The 19,831-nt window shown below is 61.0% G+C and overlaps 1 protein-coding gene across 1 annotated transcript in view; it reads left to right on the top strand.

Annotated features, from left to right (window-relative positions):
* The first annotated feature begins 17,156 nt into the window (after positions 1-17,156).
* PRRC2B (proline rich coiled-coil 2B) overlaps positions 17,157-19,831 on the top strand; it is an 83,476-nt gene continuing 80,801 nt past the window's right edge. Inside the window, 1 exon segment of the mRNA XM_075324384.1 lies at positions 17,157-17,322. The gene's annotated coding sequence lies outside the window, so the exon portion shown is untranslated.

Raw genomic sequence — 19,831 nt, forward strand, 5'->3', positions numbered from 1 at the left:
ACTATATGGGGGACTATGCCAGTGCATCATACTATATGGTGGTGCATTATACTATATGGGGGTCTATGAGGGCTGCATTATACTATATGGGGGACTATGGGGTGCATTATACTATATGGGGGACTATGGGGTTTATTATACTATATGGAGGACTATGGGGTGCATTCTTGTCCGTACGTTTGAATAATAAAATTATCATTATTTGCCAATAGATCCAAATAGAACATAATGAATTGATACAAGTCTAGTTCTCAAAAGCGTCGTGAAAAGAAACAGAGGGAGAAACGGGAAAAAGAACTGAAGAGCAAAAATGTAATTGCCAAATTTTTTAAACAAAGTGATGCTCCTAAACCTAATGCATCTTCTGAACCGGAAGATGTTTCCTCTCCATCATCATCCCGCGAGGAATTGCCACATGAAGATCTGCGGCCCGCAGACGAAGAACACGGCTGTGCAACCATCGGATCTAGAAACGACACATCTGCAACTTGAACTGAGGTGGAGTCAGCAGGACTAGCAGCGGGGCTGGGACTAGAAGCGGGGCTGGGACTAGCAGCGGGGCTGAGACTAGCAGCGGGGCTGGGACTAGAAGCAGGGCTGGGACTAGAAGCGGGGCTGGGACTAGCAGCGGGGCTGGGACTAGCAGCGGGGCTGGGACTAGAAGCAGGGCTGGGACTAGAAGCGGGGCTGGGACTAGCAGCGGGGCTGGGACTAGAAGCGGGGCTGGGACTAGAAGCGGGGCTGGGACTAGCAGCGGGGCTGGGACTAGAAGCGGGGCTGGGACTAGCAGCGTGGCTGGGACTAGCAGCGGGGCTGGGACTAGAAGCGGGGCTGGGACTAGCAGCGGGGCTGGGACTAGCAGCGGGACTGGGACTAGCAGCGGGGCTGGGACTAGCAGCGGGGCTGGGACTAGGAGAGGCAAATGATAATGTTGATGATTTTGCCGAATATGAAAACGAAATTTGCGACTACAGTGATCCTGGGCGATGGCCAGAACACCTGCAAGCCCAGAACAGGCAAACTGAAAGACAGGTAATAGACATGATCAAAGACGTCTTCAGATTATGTGACGCCCCGGCCTATCAGGTTGTCACAGGGTATTGTGCAATCTGCCCTCCTGCACTGTATCCGCATCCTCCTTGGTTAAATCCTAGGAACACTCTGCACCACACCCACCAGACACGCCATTGGGTAGCCTGAAGGGAATAGGGGTTGGTTGGGAGGGTCAGGAGTGTCAGGAGTAGTCAGTTGAGTGGTGATTCTTGTGAGGAGAGGTCGCAAGACGGTTGGAGGAGGTCAGGAGCTGGGTTCCTTGAGAATACTAGGTGGCAGACGTTGGTCTGGGCCTGGTAGGAGCTGGAACCCCGGTCGCAGGGGATCGTGACAAGGGGCACGGAACTGCCGAGGAGGGCACCCGGCGGCCTTGTGTCATCTCCGGGCAGGGGCCAGGGAACGACGGGGTACGTGGACCCTAGACCGGGAAGTATCTTCAAGCGTCCTGGTAATTCACCCGAGGAGAACGGAGTCTTCAAGATTCGTTCTCCACCCGCTCCAAAATCAGGGTACTAGCGCAACGAGGGGGATAGGACTTTCCTAATACACAGTCCAGAAAATCCCAAGCGTGAACCCTGAGAGCAAGCTCACTCCGTTAGCCATACGGGTGAGCGGGACCCGACTAGTTCCACACTACAGGGTCCAATCAGTAAAGAAAGTGCCAAGTAAAAGGTCACAGGCTAACAAGCAACACCATCGGGCACGGGATCCAGGCGTGCTCCCTCCCTGCTGCAGCGGTGCCCAGAACTTTGGTTTACAAGTTGTTGGTGTCAGCGTTACTGCACTGAGTACGCTGTGCCCCTTTCCTCCCCAACGGTATCCCTTCGCCTAGCCTTTTGGCAAGACGAGAAAGCGTTGATCCAAAGAAACAACAGTGGAGGTATCTTTACGAAATCAGCATCGTCGGATAAGCTGCATTTCGATCATCTTGTATACGTATTTGAAGGTTTTTGGCCTTAATGTGCGATTGGGGAGAATTTGGTGCAGAGAAGGAGTTTTTCCAAGATTGGCGGTGGGACTGTGGACGGTGTGAGGGGTGGAGGCGGAGCTGGGGTGGAGTCTCAAGGGGGCCCCAAAATTATGCCAGTCAGGGGCCCTGAAATTCCTAGCGGCAGCCCTGTTCCCTGTGTTGCTGTAGTACCGCCGGAGGCCGGCAGAGGCCGCTGTGCGCTCACTCATATATCCCTGTAGTACCGCCGGAGGCCGGCAGAGGCCGCTGTGCGCTCACTCATATATCTCTGTAGTACCGCCGGAGGCCGGCAGAGGACGCTGTGCGCTCACTCATATATTCCTGTAGTACCGCCGGAGGCCGGCAGAGGCCGCTGTGCGCTCACTCATATATTCCTGTAGTACCGCCGGAGGCCGGCAGAGGCCGCTGTGCGCTCACTCATATATCCCTGTAGTACTGCGGGGGGCCGGCAGAGGCCGCTGTGCGCTCACTCATATATCCCTGTAGTACTGCGGGGGCCGGCAGAGGCCGCTGTGCGCTCACTCATATATCCCTGTAGTACCGCCGGAGGCCGGCAGAGGCCGCTGTGCGCTCACTCATATATCCCTGTAGTACCGCCGGAGGCCGGCAGAGGCCGCTGTGCGCTCACTCATATATTCCTGTAGTACCGCCGGAGGCCGGCAGAGGCCGCTGTGCGCTCACTCATATATCCCTGTAGTACTGCGGGGGCCGGCAGAGGCCGCTGTGCGCTCACTCATATATCCCTGTAGTACCGCCGGAGGCCGGCAGAGGCCGCTGTGCGCTCACTCATATATCCCTGTAGTACTGTGGGGGGCCGGCAGAGGCCGCTGTGCGCTCACTCATATATCTCTGTAGTACCGCCGGAGGCCGGCAGAGGACGCTGTGCGCTCACTCATATATCCCTGTAGTACTGTGGGGGGCCGGCAGAGGCCGCTGTGCGCTCACTCATATATCTCTGTAGTACCGCCGGAGGCCGGCAGAGGACGCTGTGCGCTCACTCATATATCCCTGTAGTACTGTGGGGGGCCGGCAGAGGCCGCTGTGCGCTCACTCATATATCCCTGTAGTACTGTGGGGGGCCGGCAGAGGCCGCTGTGCGCTCACTCATATATCCCTGTAGTACTGTGGGGGGCCGGCAGAGGCCGCTGTGCGCTCACTCATATATCCCTGTACTGCGGGGGGCCGGCAGAGGCCGCTGTGCGCTCACTCATATATCCCTGTACTGCGGGGGGCCGGCAGAGGCCGCTGTGCGCTCACTCATATATCCCTGTAGTACTGTGGGAGGCCGGCAGAGGCCGCTGTGCGCTCACTCATATATCCCTGTAGTACTGTGGGGGGCCGTCAGAGGCCGCTGTGCGCTCACTCATATATCCCTGTAGTACTGCGGGGGGCCGGCAGAGGCCGCTGTGCGCTCACTCATATATCCCTGTAGTACTGCGGGGGGCCGGCAGAGGACGCTGTGTGCTCACTCATATATCCCTGTAGTACTGCGGGGGGCCTGCAGAGGCCGCAGTGCGCTCACTCATATATCCCTGTAGTACTGCGGGGGGCTGGCAGAGGCCGCTGTGCGCTCACTCATATATCCCTGTAGTACTGCGGGGGCCGGCAGAGGCCGCTGTGCGCTCACTCATATATCCCTGTAGTACTGCGGGGGGACGGCAGAGGCCGCTGTGCGCTCACTCATCTATCCCTGTAGGACTGCGGGGGTCCAGCAGAGGACGCTGTGCGCTCACTCATATAACCCTGTAGTACTGCGGGGGGCCGGCAGAGGCCGCTGTGCGCTCACTCATATATCCCTGTAGTACTGCGGGGGCCGGCAGAGGCCGCTGTGCGCTCACTCATATATCCCTGTAGTACTGCGGGGGCCGGCAGAGGCCGCTGTGCGCTCACTCATATATTCCTGTAGTACCGCCGGAGGCCGGCAGAGGCCGCTGTGCGGTCACTCATATATCCCTGTAGTAGTGCGGGGGGCCGGCAGAGGCTGCTGTGCGCTGACTCATATATCTCTGTAGTACTGCGGGGGGCCGGCAGAGGCCGCTGTGCGCTCACTCATATATCCCTGTAGTACTGCGGGGGGCCGGCAGAGGCCGCTGTGCGCTCACTCATATATCCCTGTAGGACTGCGGGGGTCCAGCAGAGGACGCTGTGCACTCACTCATATAACCCTGTAGTACTGCGGGGGGCCGGCAGAGGCCGCTGTGCGCTCACTCATATATCCCTGTAGTACTGCGGGGGCCGGCAGAGGCCGCTGTGCGCTCACTCATATATCCCTGTAGTACTGCGGAGGCCGGCAGAGGCCGCTGTGCGCTCACTCATATATCCCTGTAGTACTGCGGGGGCCGGCAGAGGCCGCTGTGCGCTCACTCATATATTCCTGTAGTACCGTCGGAGACCGGCAGAGGCCGCTGTGCGGTCACTCATATATCCCTGTAGTAGTGCGGGGGCCGGCAGAGGCCGCTGTGCGCTCACTCATATATCCCTGTAGTACTGCGGGGGGCCTGCAGAGGCCGCTGTGCGCTCACTCATATATTCCTGTAGTACTGCGAGGGGCCGGCAGAGGCTGCTGTGCGCTCACTCATATATCCCTGTAGTACTGCGGGGGGCCGGCAGAGGACGCTGTGCGCTCACTCATATATCCCTGTAGTACTGCGGGGGGCCGGCAGAGGCCGCTGTGTGCTCACTCATATATCCCTGTAGTACTGTGGGGGGCCGGCAGAGGCCGCTGTGCGCTCACTCATATATCCCTGTAGTACTGCGGGGGGCCGGCAGAGGCCGCTGTGTGCTCACTCATATATCCCTGTAGTACTGTGGGGGGCCGGCAGAGGCCGCTGTGCGCTCACTCATATATCCCTGAGTACTGCGGGGGGCCTGCAGAGGACGCTGTGCGCTCACTCATATATCCCTGTAGTACTGCGGGGGCCGGCAGAAGCCGCTGTGTGCTCACTCATATATCCCTGTAGCACTGCGGGGGGCCGGCAGAGGCCGCTGTGTGCTCACTCATATATCCCTGTAGTACTGCGGGGGGTCGGCAGAGGCCGCTGTGCGCTCACTCATATATCCCTGTACTGCGGGGGGCCGGCAGAGGCCGCTGTGCGCTCACTCATATATCCCTGTAGTTCTGCGGGGGGCCGGCAGAGGCCGCTGTGTGGTCACTCATATATCCCTGTAGTACTGTGGGGGGCCGGCAGAGAACACTGTGCGCTCACTCATATATCCCTGTAGTACTGCGGGGGGCCGGCAGAGGCCGCTGTGCGCTCACTCAAATATCCCTGTACTGCGGGGGGCCGGCAGAGGACGCTGTGCGCTCACTCATATATCCCTGTAGTACTGCGGGGGGCCGGCAGAGGCCGCTGTGCGCTCACTCATATATCCCTGTAGTACTGCGGGGGGCCGGCGGAGGCCGCTGTGCGCTCACTCATATATCCCTGTAGTACTGCGGGGGGCCGGCAGAGGCCGCTGTGCGCTCACTCATATATCCCTGTAGTACTGCGGGGGGCCGGCAGAGGCCGCTGTGTGCTCACTCATATATCCCTGTAGTACTGCGGGGGGCCGGCAGAGGACGCTGTGCGCTCACTCATATATCCCTGTAGTACTGCGGGGGGCCGGCAGAGGCCGCTGTGCGCTCACTCATATATCCCTGTAGTACTGCGGGGGGCCGGCAGAGGCCGCTGTGCGCTCACTCATATATCCCTGTAGTACTGCGGGGGGCCGGCAGAGGCCGCTGTGCGCTCACTCATATATCCCTGTAGTACTGCGGGGGGCCGGCAGAGGCCGCTGTGTGCTCACTCATATATCCCTGTAGTACTGTGGGGGGCCGGCAGAGGCCGCTGTGCGCTCACTCATATATCCCTGTAGTACTGCGGGGGCCGGCAGAGGCCGCTGTGCGCTCACTCATATATCCCTGTAGTACTGCGGGGGGCCGGCAGAGGCAGCTGTGCGCTCACTCATATATCCCTGTAGTACTGCGGGGGGCTGGCAGAGGACGCTGTGTGCTCACTCATATATCCCTGTAGTACTGCGGGGGTCCAGCAGAGGACGCTGTGTGCTCACTCATATATCCCTGTAGTACTGCGGGGGGCCGGCAGAGGCCGCTGTGCGCTTACTCATATATCCCTGTAGTACTGCGGGGGGCCGGCAGAGGCCGCTGTGCGCTTACTCATATATCCCTGTAGTACTGCGGGGGGCCGGCAGAGGCCGCTGTGAGCTCACTCATATATCCCTGTAGTACTGCGGGGGACCGGCAGAGGCCGCTGTGCGCTCACTCATATATCCCTGTAGTACTGCGGGGGCCGGCAGAGGCCGCTGTGTGCTCACTCATATATCCCTGTAGTACTGCGGGGGGCCGGCAGAGGCCGCTGTGCGCTCACTCATATATCCCTGTAGAAATGCGGGGGGCCGGCAGAGGCCGCTGTGCGCTCACTCATTTATCCCTGTAATACTGCGGGGGGACGGCAGAGGCCGCTGTGTGCTCACTCATATATCCCTGTAGTACTGTGGGGGGCCGGCAGAGGCAGCTGTGCGCTCACTCATATATCCCTGTAGTACTGCGGGGGGCCGGCAGAGGCCGCTGTGTGCTCACTCATATATCCCTGTAGAAATGCGGGGGGCCGGCAGAGGCCGCTGTGCGCTCACTCATATATCCCTGTAATACTGCGGGGGGCCGGCAGAGGCAGCTGTGCGCTCACTCATATATCCCTGTAGTACTGCGGGGGGCCGGCAGAGGCCGCTGTGTGCTCACTCATATATCCCTGTAGTACTGCGGGGGGCCGGCAGAGGCCGCTGTGCGCTCACTCATATATCCCTGTAGTACTGCGGGGGTCCGGCGGAGGCCGCTCTGCGCTCACTCATATATCCCTGTAGTACTGCGGGGGCCGGCAGAGGCCGCTGTGCGCTCACTCATATATCCCTGTAGTACTGTGGGGGGCCGGCAGAGGACGCTGTGCGCTCACTCATATATCCCTGTAGTACTGTGGGGGGCCGGCAGAGGCCGCTGTGTGCTCACTCATATATCCCTGTAGTACTGCGGGGGGCCGGCGGAGGCCGCTGTGTGCTCACTCATATATCCCTGTAGCACTGCGGGGGGCCGGCAGAGGCCGCTGTGCGCTCACTCATATATCCCTGTAGTACTGCGGGGGTCCGGCGGAGGCCGCTGTGCGCTCACTCATATATCCCTGTAGTACTGCGGGGGGGCCGGCAGAGGCCGCTGTGTGGTCACTCATATATCCCTGTAGGACTGTGGGGGGCCGGCAGAGGCCGCTGTGTGCTCACTCATATCCCTGTAGTACTGCGGGGGGCCGGCAGAGGCCGCTGTGCGCTCACTCATATATCCCTGTAGTAGTGCGGGGGGCCGGCAGAGGCCGCTGTGCGCTCACTCATATATCCCTGTAGTACTGCGGGGGGCCAGCAGAGGCCGCTGTGCGCTCACTCGTATATCACTGTAGTACTGCGGGGGGCCTGCAGAGGCCGCTGTGCGCTCACTCATATATCCCTGTAGTACTGCGGGGGGCCGGCAGAGGCCGCTGTGCGCTCACTTATATATCCCTGTAGTACTGCGGGGGGCCGGCAGAGGCCGCTGTGCGCTCACTCATATATCCCTGTAGTACTGTGGGGGGCCGGCAGAGGCCGCTGTGCGCTCACTCATATATCCCTGTAGTACTGCGGGGGGCCGGCAGAAGACGCTGTGTGCTCACTCATATATCCCTGTAGTACTGCGGGGGGCCGTCAGAGACCGCTGTGCACTCACTCATATATCCCTGTACTGCGGGGGGCCGGCAGAGGACGCTGTGCGCTCACTCATATATCCCTGTAGTACTGCGGGGGGCCGGCAGAGGCCGCTGTGCGCTCACTCATATATCCCTGTAGTACTGCGGGGGGACGGCAGAGGCCGCTGTGCGCTCACTCATATATCCCTGTAGTAGTGCGGGGGGCCTGCAGAGGCCGCTGTGCGCTCACTCATATATCCCTGTAGTACTGCGGGGGACCGGCAGAGGCCGCTGTGCGCTCACTCATATATCCCTGTAGTACTGCGGGGGGCCTGCAGAGGCCGCTGTGCGCTCACTCATATATCCCTGTAGTACTGCGGGGGTCCGGCAGAGGCCGCTGTGCGCTCACTTATATATCCCTGTAGTACTGCGGGGGGCCGGCAGAGGCCGCTGTGCGCTCACTCATATATCCCTGTAGTACTGCGGGGGGCCGGCAGAGGCCGCTGTGCGCTCACTCATATATCCCTGTAGTACTGTGGGGGGCCGGCAGAGGCCGCTGTGCGCTCACTCATATATCCCTGTAGTACTGCGGGGGGCCGGCAGTTGCCGCTGTGCGCTCACTCATATATCCCTGTAGTACTGCGGGGGGCCGGCAGAGGCCGCTGTGTGCTCACTCATATATCCCTGTAGTACTGTGGGGGGCCGGCAGAGGCCGCTGTGCGCTCACTCATATATTCCTGTAGTACTGCGGGGGCCGGCAGAGGCCGCTGTGCGCTTACTCATATATCCCTGTAGTACTGCGGGGGGCCGGCAGAGGCCGCTGTGCGCTCACTCATATATCCCTGTAGTACTGCGGGGGGCCGGCAGAGGCAGCTGTGCGCTCACTCATATATCCCTGTAGTACTGCGGGGGGCCGGCAGAGGCCGCTGTGTGCTCACTCATATATCCCTGTAGTACTGCGGGGGGGCCGGCAGAGGCCGCTGTGTGCTCACTCATATATCCCTGTAGAAATGCGGGGGGCCGGCAGAGGCCGCTGTGCGCTCACTCATATATCCCTGTAATACTGCGGGGGGCCGGCAGAGGCAGCTGTGCGCTCACTCATATATCCCTGTAGTACTGCGGGGGGCCGGCAGAGGCCGCTGTGTGCTCACTCATATATCCCTGTAGTACTGCGGGGGGCCGGCAGAGGCCGCTGTGCGCTCACTCATATATCCCTGTAGAAATGCGGGGGGCCGGCAGAAGACGCTGTGTGCTCACTCATATATCCCTGTAGTACTGCGGGGGGCCGTCAGAGACCGCTGTGCACTCACTCATATATCCCTGTACTGCGGGGGGCCGGCAGAGGACGCTGTGCGCTCACTCATATATCCCTGTAGTACTGCGGGGGGCCGGCAGAGGCCGCTGTGCGCTCACTCATATATCCCTGTAGTACTGCGGGGGGACGGCAGAGGCCGCTGTGCGCTCACTCATATATCCCTGTAGTAGTGCGGGGGGCCTGCAGAGGCCGCTGTGCGCTCACTCATATATCCCTGTAGTACTGCGGGGGACCGGCAGAGGCCGCTGTGCGCTCACTCATATATCCCTGTAGTACTGCGGGGGGCCTGCAGAGGCCGCTGTGCGCTCACTCATATATCCCTGTAGTACTGCGGGGGTCCGGCAGAGGCCGCTGTGCGCTCACTTATATATCCCTGTAGTACTGCGGGGGGCCGGCAGAGGCCGCTGTGCGCTCACTCATATATCCCTGTAGTACTGCGGGGGGCCGGCAGAGGCCGCTGTGCGCTCACTCATATATCCCTGTAGTACTGTGGGGGGCCGGCAGAGGCCGCTGTGCGCTCACTCATATATCCCTGTAGTACTGCGGGGGGCCGGCAGTTGCCGCTGTGCGCTCACTCATATATCCCTGTAGTACTGCGGGGGGCCGGCAGAGGCCGCTGTGTGCTCACTCATATATCCCTGTAGTACTGTGGGGGGCCGGCAGAGGCCGCTGTGCGCTCACTCATATATTCCTGTAGTACTGCGGGGGCCGGCAGAGGCCGCTGTGCGCTTACTCATATATCCCTGTAGTACTGCGGGGGGCCGGCAGAGGCCGCTGTGCGCTCACTCATATATCCCTGTAGTACTGCGGGGGGCCGGCAGAGGCAGCTGTGCGCTCACTCATATATCCCTGTAGTACTGCGGGGGGCCGGCAGAGGCCGCTGTGTGCTCACTCATATATCCCTGTAGTACTGCGGGGGGCCGGCAGAGGCCGCTGTGTGCTCACTCATATATCCCTGTAGAAATGCGGGGGGCCGGCAGAGGCCGCTGTGCGCTCACTCATATATCCCTGTAATACTGCGGGGGGCCGGCAGAGGCAGCTGTGCGCTCACTCATATATCCCTGTAGTACTGCGGGGGGCCGGCAGAGGCCGCTGTGTGCTCACTCATATATCCCTGTAGTACTGCGGGGGGCCGGCAGAGGCCGCTGTGCGCTCACTCATATATCCCTGTAGAAATGCGGGGGGCCGGCAGAGGCCGCTGTGCGCTCACTCATATATCCCTGTAATACTGCGGGGGCCGGCAGAGGCCGCTGTGCGCTCACTCATATATCCCTGTAGTACTGCGGGGGTCCGGCGGAGGCCGCTCTGCGCTCACTCATATATCCCTGTAGTACTGCGGGGGGCCGGCAGAGGCCGCTGTGTGCTCACTCATATATCCCTGTAGTACTGTGGGGGGCCGGCAGAGGACGCTGTGCGCTCACTCATATATCCCTGTAGTACTGTGGGGGGCCGGCAGAGGCCGCTGTGTGCTCACTCATATATCCCTGTAGTACTGCGGGGGGCCGGCGGAGGCCGCTGTGTGCTCACTCATATATCCCTGTAGCACTGCGGGGGGCCGGCAGAGGCCGCTGTGCGCTCACTCATATATCCCTGTAGTACTGCGGGGGTCCGGCGGAGGCCGCTGTGCGCTCACTCATATATCCCTGTAGTACTGCGGGGGGCCGGCAGAGGCCGCTGTGTGGTCACTCATATATCCCTGTAGTACTGCGGGGGGGCCGGCAGAGGCCGCTGTGTGGTCACTCATATATCCCTGTAGGACTGTGGGGGGCCGGCAGAGGCCGCTGTGTGCTCACTCATATCCCTGTAGTACTGCGGGGGGCCGGCAGAGGCCGCTGTGCGCTCACTCATATATCCCTGTAGTAGTGCGGGGGGCCGGCAGAGGCCGCTGTGCGCTCACTCATATATCCCTGTAGTACTGCGGGGGGCCTGCAGAGGCCGCTGTGCGCTCACTCATATATCCCTGTAGTACTGCGGGGGGCCAGCAGAGGCCGCTGTGCGCTCACTCGTATATCACTGTAGTACTGCGGGGGGCCTGCAGAGGCCGCTGTGCGCTCACTCATATATCCCTGTAGTACTGCGGGGGGCCGGCAGAGGCCGCTGTGCGCTCACTTATATATCCCTGTAGTACTGCGGGGGGCCGGCAGAGGCCGCTGTGCGCTCACTCATATATCCCTGTAGTACTGCGGGGGGCCGGCAGAGGCCGCTGTGCGCTCACTCATATATCCCTGTAGTACTGTGGGGGGCCGGCAGAGGCCGCTGTGCGCTCACTCATATATCCCTGTAGTACTGCGGGGGGCCGGCAGTTGCCGCTGTGCGCTCACTCATATATCCCTGTAGTACTGCGGGGGGCCGGCAGAGGCCGCTGTGTGCTCACTCATATATCCCTGTAGTACTGTGGGGGGCCGGCAGAGGCCGCTATGCGCTCACTCATATATTCCTGTAGTACTGCGGGGGCCGGCAGAGGCCGCTGTGCGCTCACTCATATATCCCTGTAGTACTGCGGGGGACCGGCAGAGGCCGCTGTGCGCTCACTCATATATCCCTGTAGTACTGCGGGGGCCGGCAGAGGCCGCTGTGTGCTCACTCATATATCCCTGTAGTACTGCGGGGGGCCGGCAGAGGCCGCTGTGCGCTCACTCATATATCCCTGTAGAAATGCGGGGGGCCGGCAGAGGCCGCTGTGCGCTCACTCATTTATCCCTGTAATACTGCGGGGGGCCGGCAGAGGCAGCTGTGCGCTCACTCATATATCCCTGTAGTACTGCGGGGTGCCGGCAGAGGCCGCTGTGTGCTCACTCATATATCCCTGTAGTACTGCGGGGGGCCGGCAGAGGCCGCTGTGTGCTCACTCATATATCCCTGTAGAAATGCGGGGGGCCGGCAGAGGCCGCTGTGCGCTCACTCATATATCCCTGTAATACTGCGGGGGGCCGGCAGAGGCAGCTGTGCGCTCACTCATATATCCCTGTAGTACTGCGGGGGGCCGGCAGAGGCCGCTGTGTGCTCACTCATATATCCCTGTAGTACTGCGGGGGGCCGGCAGAGGCCGCTGTGCGCTCACTCATATATCCCTGTAGAAATGCGGGGGGCCGGCAGAGGCCGCTGTGCGCTCACTCATATATCCCTGTAATACTGCGGGGGCCGGCAGAGGCCGCTGTGCGCTCACTCATATATCCCTGTAGTACTGCGGGGGTCCGGCGGAGGCCGCTCTGCGCTCACTCATATATCCCTGTAGTACTGCGGGGGGCCGGCAGAGGCCGCTGTGTGCTCACTCATATATCCCTGTAGTACTGTGGGGGGCCGGCAGAGGACGCTGTGCGCTCACTCATATATCCCTGTAGTACTGTGGGGGGCCGGCAGAGGCCGCTGTGTGCTCACTCATATATCCCTGTAGTACTGCGGGGGGCCGGCGGAGGCCGCTGTGTGCTCACTCATATATCCCTGTAGCACTGCGGGGGGCCGGCAGAGGCCGCTGTGCGCTCACTCATATATCCCTGTAGTACTGCGGGGGTCCGGCGGAGGCCGCTGTGCGCTCACTCATATATCCCTGTAGTACTGCGGGGGGCCGGCAGAGGCCGCTGTGTGGTCACTCATATATCCCTGTAGTACTGCGGGGGGGCCGGCAGAGGCCGCTGTGTGGTCACTCATATATCCCTGTAGGACTGTGGGGGGCCGGCAGAGGCCGCTGTGTGCTCACTCATATCCCTGTAGTACTGCGGGGGGCCGGCAGAGGCCGCTGTGCGCTCACTCATATATCCCTGTAGTAGTGCGGGGGGCCGGCAGAGGCCGCTGTGCGCTCACTCATATATCCCTGTAGTACTGCGGGGGGCCTGCAGAGGCCGCTGTGCGCTCACTCATATATCCCTGTAGTACTGCGGGGGGCCAGCAGAGGCCGCTGTGCGCTCACTCGTATATCACTGTAGTACTGCGGGGGGCCTGCAGAGGCCGCTGTGCGCTCACTCATATATCCCTGTAGTACTGCGGGGGGCCGGCAGAGGCCGCTGTGCGCTCACTTATATATCCCTGTAGTACTGCGGGGGGCCGGCAGAGGCCGCTGTGCGCTCACTTATATATCCCTGTAGTACTGCGGGGGGCCGGCAGAGGCCGCTGTGCGCTCACTCATATATCCCTGTAGTACTGTGGGGGGCCGGCAGAGGCCGCTGTGCGCTCACTCATATATCCCTGTAGTACTGCGGGGGGCCGGCAGAAGACGCTGTGTGCTCACTCATATATCCCTGTAGTACTGCGGGGGGCCGGCAGAGACCGCTGTGCACTCACTCATATATCCCTGTACTGCGGGGGGCCGGCAGAGGACGCTGTGCGCTCACTCATATATCCCTGTAGTACTGCGGGGGGCCGGCAGAGGCCGCTGTGCGCTCACTCATATATCCCTGTAGTACTGCGGGGGGACGGCAGAGGCCGCTGTGCGCTCACTCATATATCCCTGTAGTAGTGCGGGGGGCCTGCAGAGGCCGCTGTGCGCTCACTCATATATCCCTGTAGTACTGCGGGGGGCCGGCAGAGGCCGCTGTGCGCTCACTCATATATCCCTGTAGTACTGCGGGGGACCGGCAGAGGCCGCTGTGCGCTCACTCATATATCCCTGTAGTACTGCGGGGGGCCTGCAGAGGCCGCTGTGCGCTCACTCATATATCCCTGTAGTACTGCGGGGGTCCGGCAGAGGCCGCTGTGCGCTCACTTATATATCCCTGTAGTACTGCGGGGGGCCGGCAGAGGCCGCTGTGCGCTCACTCATATATCCCTGTAGTACTGCGGGGGGCCGGCAGAGGCCGCTGTGCGCTCACTCATATATCCCTGTAGTACTGTGGGGGGCCGGCAGAGGCCGCTGTGCGCTCACTCATATATCCCTGTAGTACTGCGGGGGGCCGGCAGTTGCCGCTGTGCGCTCACTCATATATCCCTGTACTGCGGGGGGCCGGCAGAGGACGCTGTGCGCTCACTCATATATCCCTGTAGTACTGCGGGGGGCCGGCAGTTGCCGCTGTGCGCTCACTCATATATCCCTGTAGTACTTCGGGGGGCCGGCAGAGGACGCTGTGCGCTCACTCATATATCCCTGTAGTACTGCGGGGGGCCGGCAGAGGCCGCTGTGCGCTCACTCATATATCCCTGTAGTACTGCGGGGGGCCGGCAGAGGCCGCTGTGCGCTCACTCATATATCCCTGTAGTACTGCGGGGGGCCGGCAGAGGCTGCTGTGCGCTCACTCATATAGCCCTGTAGTACTGCGGGGGCCGGCAGAGGCTGCTGTGCGCTCACTCATATATCCCTGTAGTACTGCGGGGGGCCGGCGGAGGCCGCTCTGCGCTCACTCATATATCCCTGTAGTACTGCGGGGGGCCGGCAGAGGCCGCTGTGCGCTCACTCATATATCCCTGTAGTACTGCGGGGGGACGGCAGAGGCCGCTGTGCGCTCACTCATATATCCCTGTAGTACTGCGGGGGACCGGCAGAGGCCGCTGTGCGCTCACTCGTATATCACTGTAGTACTGCGGGGGGCCTGCAGAGGCCGCTGTGCGCTCACTCATATATCCCTGTAGTACTGCGGGGGACCGGCAGAGGCCGCTGTGCGCTCACTCATATATCCCTGTAGTACTGCGGGGGGCCTGCAGAGGCCGCTGTGCGCTCACTCATATATCCCTGTAGTACTGCGGGGGTCCGGCAGAGGCCGCTGTGCGCTCACTTATATATCCCTGTAGTACTGCGGGGGGCCGGCAGAGGCCGCTGTGCGCTCACTCATATATCCCTGTAGTACTGCGGGGGGCCGGCAGAGGCCGCTGTGCGCTCACTCATATATCCCTGTAGTACTGTGGGGGGCCGGCAGAGGCCGCTGTGCGCTCACTCATATATCCCTGTAGTACTGCGGGGGGCCGGCAGTTGCCGCTGTGCGCTCACTCATATATCCCTGTACTGCGGGGGGCCGGCAGAGGACGCTGTGCGCTCACTCATATATCCCTGTAGTACTGCGGGGGGCCGGCAGTTGCCGCTGTGCGCTCACTCATATATCCCTGTAGTACTGCGGGGGGCCGGCAGAGGACGCTGTGCGCTCACTCATATATCCCTGTAGTACTGCGGGGGGGCGGCAGAGGCCGCTGTGCGCTCACTCATATATCCCTGTAGTACTGCGGGGGGCCGGCAGAGGCCGCTGTGCGCTCACTCATATATCCCTGTAGTACTGCGGGGGGCCGGCAGAGGCTGCTGTGCGCTTACTCATATATCCCTGTAGTACTGCGGGGGGCCGGCAGAGGCCGCTGTGCGCTCACTCATATATCCCTGTAGTACTGCGGGGGGCATGCAGAGGCCGCTGTGCGCTCACTCATATATCCCTGTAGTACTGCGGGGGCCGGCAGAGGCTGCTGTGCGCTCACTCATATATCCCTGTAGTACTGCGGGGGGCCGGCGGAGGCCGCTCTGCGCTCACTCATATATCCCTGTAGTACTGCGTGGGGCCGGCAGAGGCCGCTGTGCGCTCACTCATATATCCCTGTAGTACTGCGGGGGGACGGCAGAGGCCGCTGTGTGCTCACTCATATATCCCTGTAGTACTGCGGGGGGACGGCAGAGGCCGCTGTGTGCTCACTCATATATCCCTGTAGTACTGCGGGGGGACGGCAGAGGACGCTGTGCACTCACTCATATATCCCTGTAGTACTGCGGGGGCCGGCAGTGGACGCTGTGCGCTCACTCATATATCCCTGTAGTACTGCGGGGGACCGGCAGAGGCCGCTGTGTACTCACTCATATATCCCTGTAGTACTGTGGGGGGCCGGCAGAGGCCGCTGTGCGCTCACTCATATATCCCTGTAGTACTGCGGGGGGCCGGCAGAGGCCGCTGTGCGCTCACTCATATATCCCTGTAGTACTGCGGGGGGCCGGCAGAGGCTGCTGTGCGCTCACTCATATAGCCCTGTAGTACTGCGGGGGCCGGCAGAGGCTGCTGTGCGCTCACTCATATATCCCTGTAGTACTGCGGGGGGCCGGCAGAGGCCGCTGTGCGCTCACTCATATATTCCTGTAGTTCTGGGGGGGCCTGCAGAGGCCGCTGTGCGCTCACTCATATATCTCTGTAGTACTGCGGGGGGCCGGCAGAGGCCGCTGTGCGCTCACTCATATATTCCTGTAGTTCTGGGGGGGCCTGCAGAGGCCGCTGTGCGCTCACTCATATATTCCTGTAGTTCTGGGGGGGCCGGCAGAGGCCGCTGTGCGCTCACTCATATATTCCTGTAGTTCTGGGGGGGCCTGCAGAGGCCGCTGTGCGCTCACTCATATATCTCTGTAGTACTGCGGGGGGCCGGCAGAGGCCGCTGTGCGCTCACTCATATATTCCTGTAGTTCTGGGGGGGCCGGCAGAGGCCGCTGTGCGCTCACTCATATATCTCTGTAGTACTGCGGGGGGCCGGCAGAGGCCGCTGTGCGCTCACTCATATATTCCTGTAGTTCTGCGGGGGCCGGCAGAGGCCGCTGTGCGCTCACTCATATATCTCTGTAGTACCGCGGTGGACCAGCAGAGGCCGCTGCTCTCTGTGCGCTCAGTCATGTATCCCTGTAGTACGGCGGCCGGACGGCAGAGGCCGCTGCTTGCTCTGCGCTCACTCATATATCTCTGTAGTACCGCGGTGGACCAGCAGAGGCCGCTGCTCTCTGTGCGCTCACTCGTATCCCTGTAGTACGGCGGCCGGCCAGCAGAGGCCGCTGCTTGCTGTGCGCTCAGTCATATATCCCTGTAGTACGGCGGCCGGCCAGCAGAGGCCGCTGCTTGCTGTGCGCTCAGTCATGTATCCCTGTAGTACGGCGGCCGGCCAGCAGAGGCCGCTGCTTGCTGTGCGCTCAGTCATATATCCCTGTAGTACGGCGGCCGGCCAGCAGAGGCCGCTGCTTGCTGTGCGCTCAGTCATGTATCCCTGTAGTACGGCGGCCGGACGGCAGAGGCCGCTGCTTGCTGTGCGCTAAGTCATGTATCCCTGTAGTACGGCGGCCGGCCAGCAGAGGCCGCTGTTTGCTGTGCGCTCACTCATGTATCCCTGTAGTACGGCGGCCGGACGGCAGATGGCGCTGCGCGCTCGCTGGATGATTGACACCTCGGTAAAGGGGAGGAGTTTGTAGTGAAGAGAAAAAAAAAACACAGAGCGAGAGAGACGGAGGAGAGAGGCGCAGCCGGAGCTGAGACGCCTTGTATCCGCCGCCATCCTGCGCACCGCCCGTCCGCCGCCGCCGCCCCGGCACCACCCCGGCACCCGCAGCACAGAGCGCCCCACAAGACCAGGTCGGTATTCCCGGGGGGACGGCTCCGGCCCGGGGAGAGGCGGGGAGGGAGGACGGGCCCAGGCCGCAGCTTTGTTCCGTCAGGCCCAGCAGCCATCTTCCTCCTCTTCTGTTTTCTTCTCTGTGGGGGGCGGAGGGGAGGCCGCGGCCTGAGCCGGGAGGGACCGCGGGGCCTGAGGCCTTGTCTCCGGGACCGGACCCGGGGCCCCGGTGATGGGGGAGGTCCCGCCCCCCGTGTAATGGTGTCTCCCGCTGATGGGAGGTGTGGCGCCGTCACCCTGCGCTGCCAGGAGGAGTTGTCAGAGGGATTCTGAGCGATTGTTTACGTGACTAACCCCATTATGTGTGTAAGACAAGGTCTACCACCCCCAGCATCAGTGCAATGAACTGCAGGGACTACCACCCCCAGCATCAGTGCAATGATCTGCAGGAAGGAACCATCACCCCCAGAATCAGTGCAATGATCTGCAGGCAGGAACCATCACCCCTAGCATCTGCCAGGTATGTGTGTACAGTGCAATGATCTGCCAGGTCTGTGTGTACAGTGCAATGATCTGCAGGGACTACCACCCCCAGCATCAGTGCAATGATCTGCAGGAAGGAACCATCACCCCCAGCATCAGTGCAATGATCTGCAGGAAGGGACCATCACCCCCAGCATCTGCCAGGTCTGTGTGTACAGTGCAATGATCTGCCAGGTCTGTGTGTACCGTGCAATGATCTGCAGGGACTAGCACCCCCAGCATCTGCCAGGTCTGTGTGTACCGTGCAATGATCTGCAGGGACTAGCACCCCCAGCATCTGCCAGGTCTGTGTGTACCGTGCAATGATCTGCAGGGACTAGCACCCCCAGCATCTGCCAGGTCTGTGTGTACCGTGCAATGATCTGCAGGGACTAGCACCCCCAGCATCTGCCAGGTCTGTGTGTACCGTGCAATGATCTGCAGGGACTAGCACCCCCAGCATCTGCCAGGTTCTGTGTGTACCGTGCAATGATCTGCAGGGACTAGCACCCCCAGCATCTGCCAGGTTCTGTGTGTACCGTGCAATGATCTGCAGGGACTAGCACCCCCAGCATCTGCCAGGTCTGTGTGTACCGTGCAATGATCTGCAGGGACTAGCACCCCCAGCATCTGCCAGGTCTGTGTGTACCGTGCAATGATCTGCAGGGACTAGCACCCCCAGCATCAGTGCAATGATCTGCAGGGAGGGACCATCACCCCCAGCATCTGCCAGGTCTATGTGTACAGTGCAATGATCTGCAGGGACTACCACCCCCAGCATCTGCCAGGTCTGTGTGTACCGTGCAATGATCTGCAGGGACTAGCACCCCCAGCATCAGTGCAATGAACTGCAGGGACTACCACCCCCAGCATCAGTGCAATGATCTGCAGGAAGGAACCATCACCCCCAGAATCAGTGCAATGATCTGCAGGCAGGAACCATCACCCCTAGCATCTGCCAGGTCTGTGTGTACAGTGCAATGATCTGCCAGGTCTGTGTGTACAGTGCAATGATCTGCAGGGACTACCACCCCTAGCATCTGCCAGGTCTGTGTGTACAGTGCAATGATCTGCCAGGTCTGTGTGTACAGTGCAATGATCTGCAGGGACTACCACCCCCAGCATCAGTGCAATGATCTGCAGGAAGGAACCATCACCCCCAGCATCAGTGCAATGATCTGCAGGAAGGGACCATCACCCCCAGCATCTGCCAGGTCTGTGTGTACAGTGCAATGATCTGCCAGGTCTGTGTGTACCGTGCAATGATCTGCAGGGACTAGCACCCCCAGCATCTGCCAGGTCTGTGTGTACCGTGCAATGATCTGCAGGGACTAGCACCCCCAGCATCTGCCAGGTCTGTGTGTACCGTGCAATGATCTGCAGGGACTAGCACCCCCAGCATCTGCCAGGTCTGTGTGTACCGTGCAATGATCTGCAGGGACTAGCACCCCCAGCATCTGCCAGGTCTGTGTGTACCGTGCAATGATCTGCAGGGACTAGCACCCCCAGCATCTGCCAGGTCTGTGTGTACCGTGCAATGATCTGCAGGGACTAGCACCCCCAGCATCTGCCAGGTTCTGTGTGTACCGTGCAATGATCTGCAGGGACTAGCACCCCCAGCATCTGCCAGGTTCTGTGTGTACCGTGCAATGATCTGCAGGGACTAGCACCCCCAGCATCTGCCAGGTTCTGTGTGTACCGTGCAATGATCTGCAGGGACTAGCACCCCCAGCATCTGCCAGGTCTGTGTGTACCGTGCAATGATCTGCAGGGACTAGCACCCCCAGCATCTGCCAGGTCTGTGTGTACCGTGCAATGATCTGCAGGGACTAGCACCCCCAGCATCAGTGCAATGATCTGCAGGGAGGGACCATCACCCCCAGCATCTGCCAGGTCTATGTGTACAGTGCAATGATCTGCAGGGACTACCACCCCCAGCATCTGCCAGGTCTGTGTGTACCGTGCAATGATCTGCAGGGACTAGCACCCCCAGCATCAGTGCAATGA

This window comes from Anomaloglossus baeobatrachus, chromosome 9 (assembly GCF_048569485.1).
Source record: "Anomaloglossus baeobatrachus isolate aAnoBae1 chromosome 9, aAnoBae1.hap1, whole genome shotgun sequence".
In the NCBI taxonomy this organism is placed as follows: Eukaryota; Metazoa; Chordata; class Amphibia; order Anura; family Aromobatidae; genus Anomaloglossus; species Anomaloglossus baeobatrachus.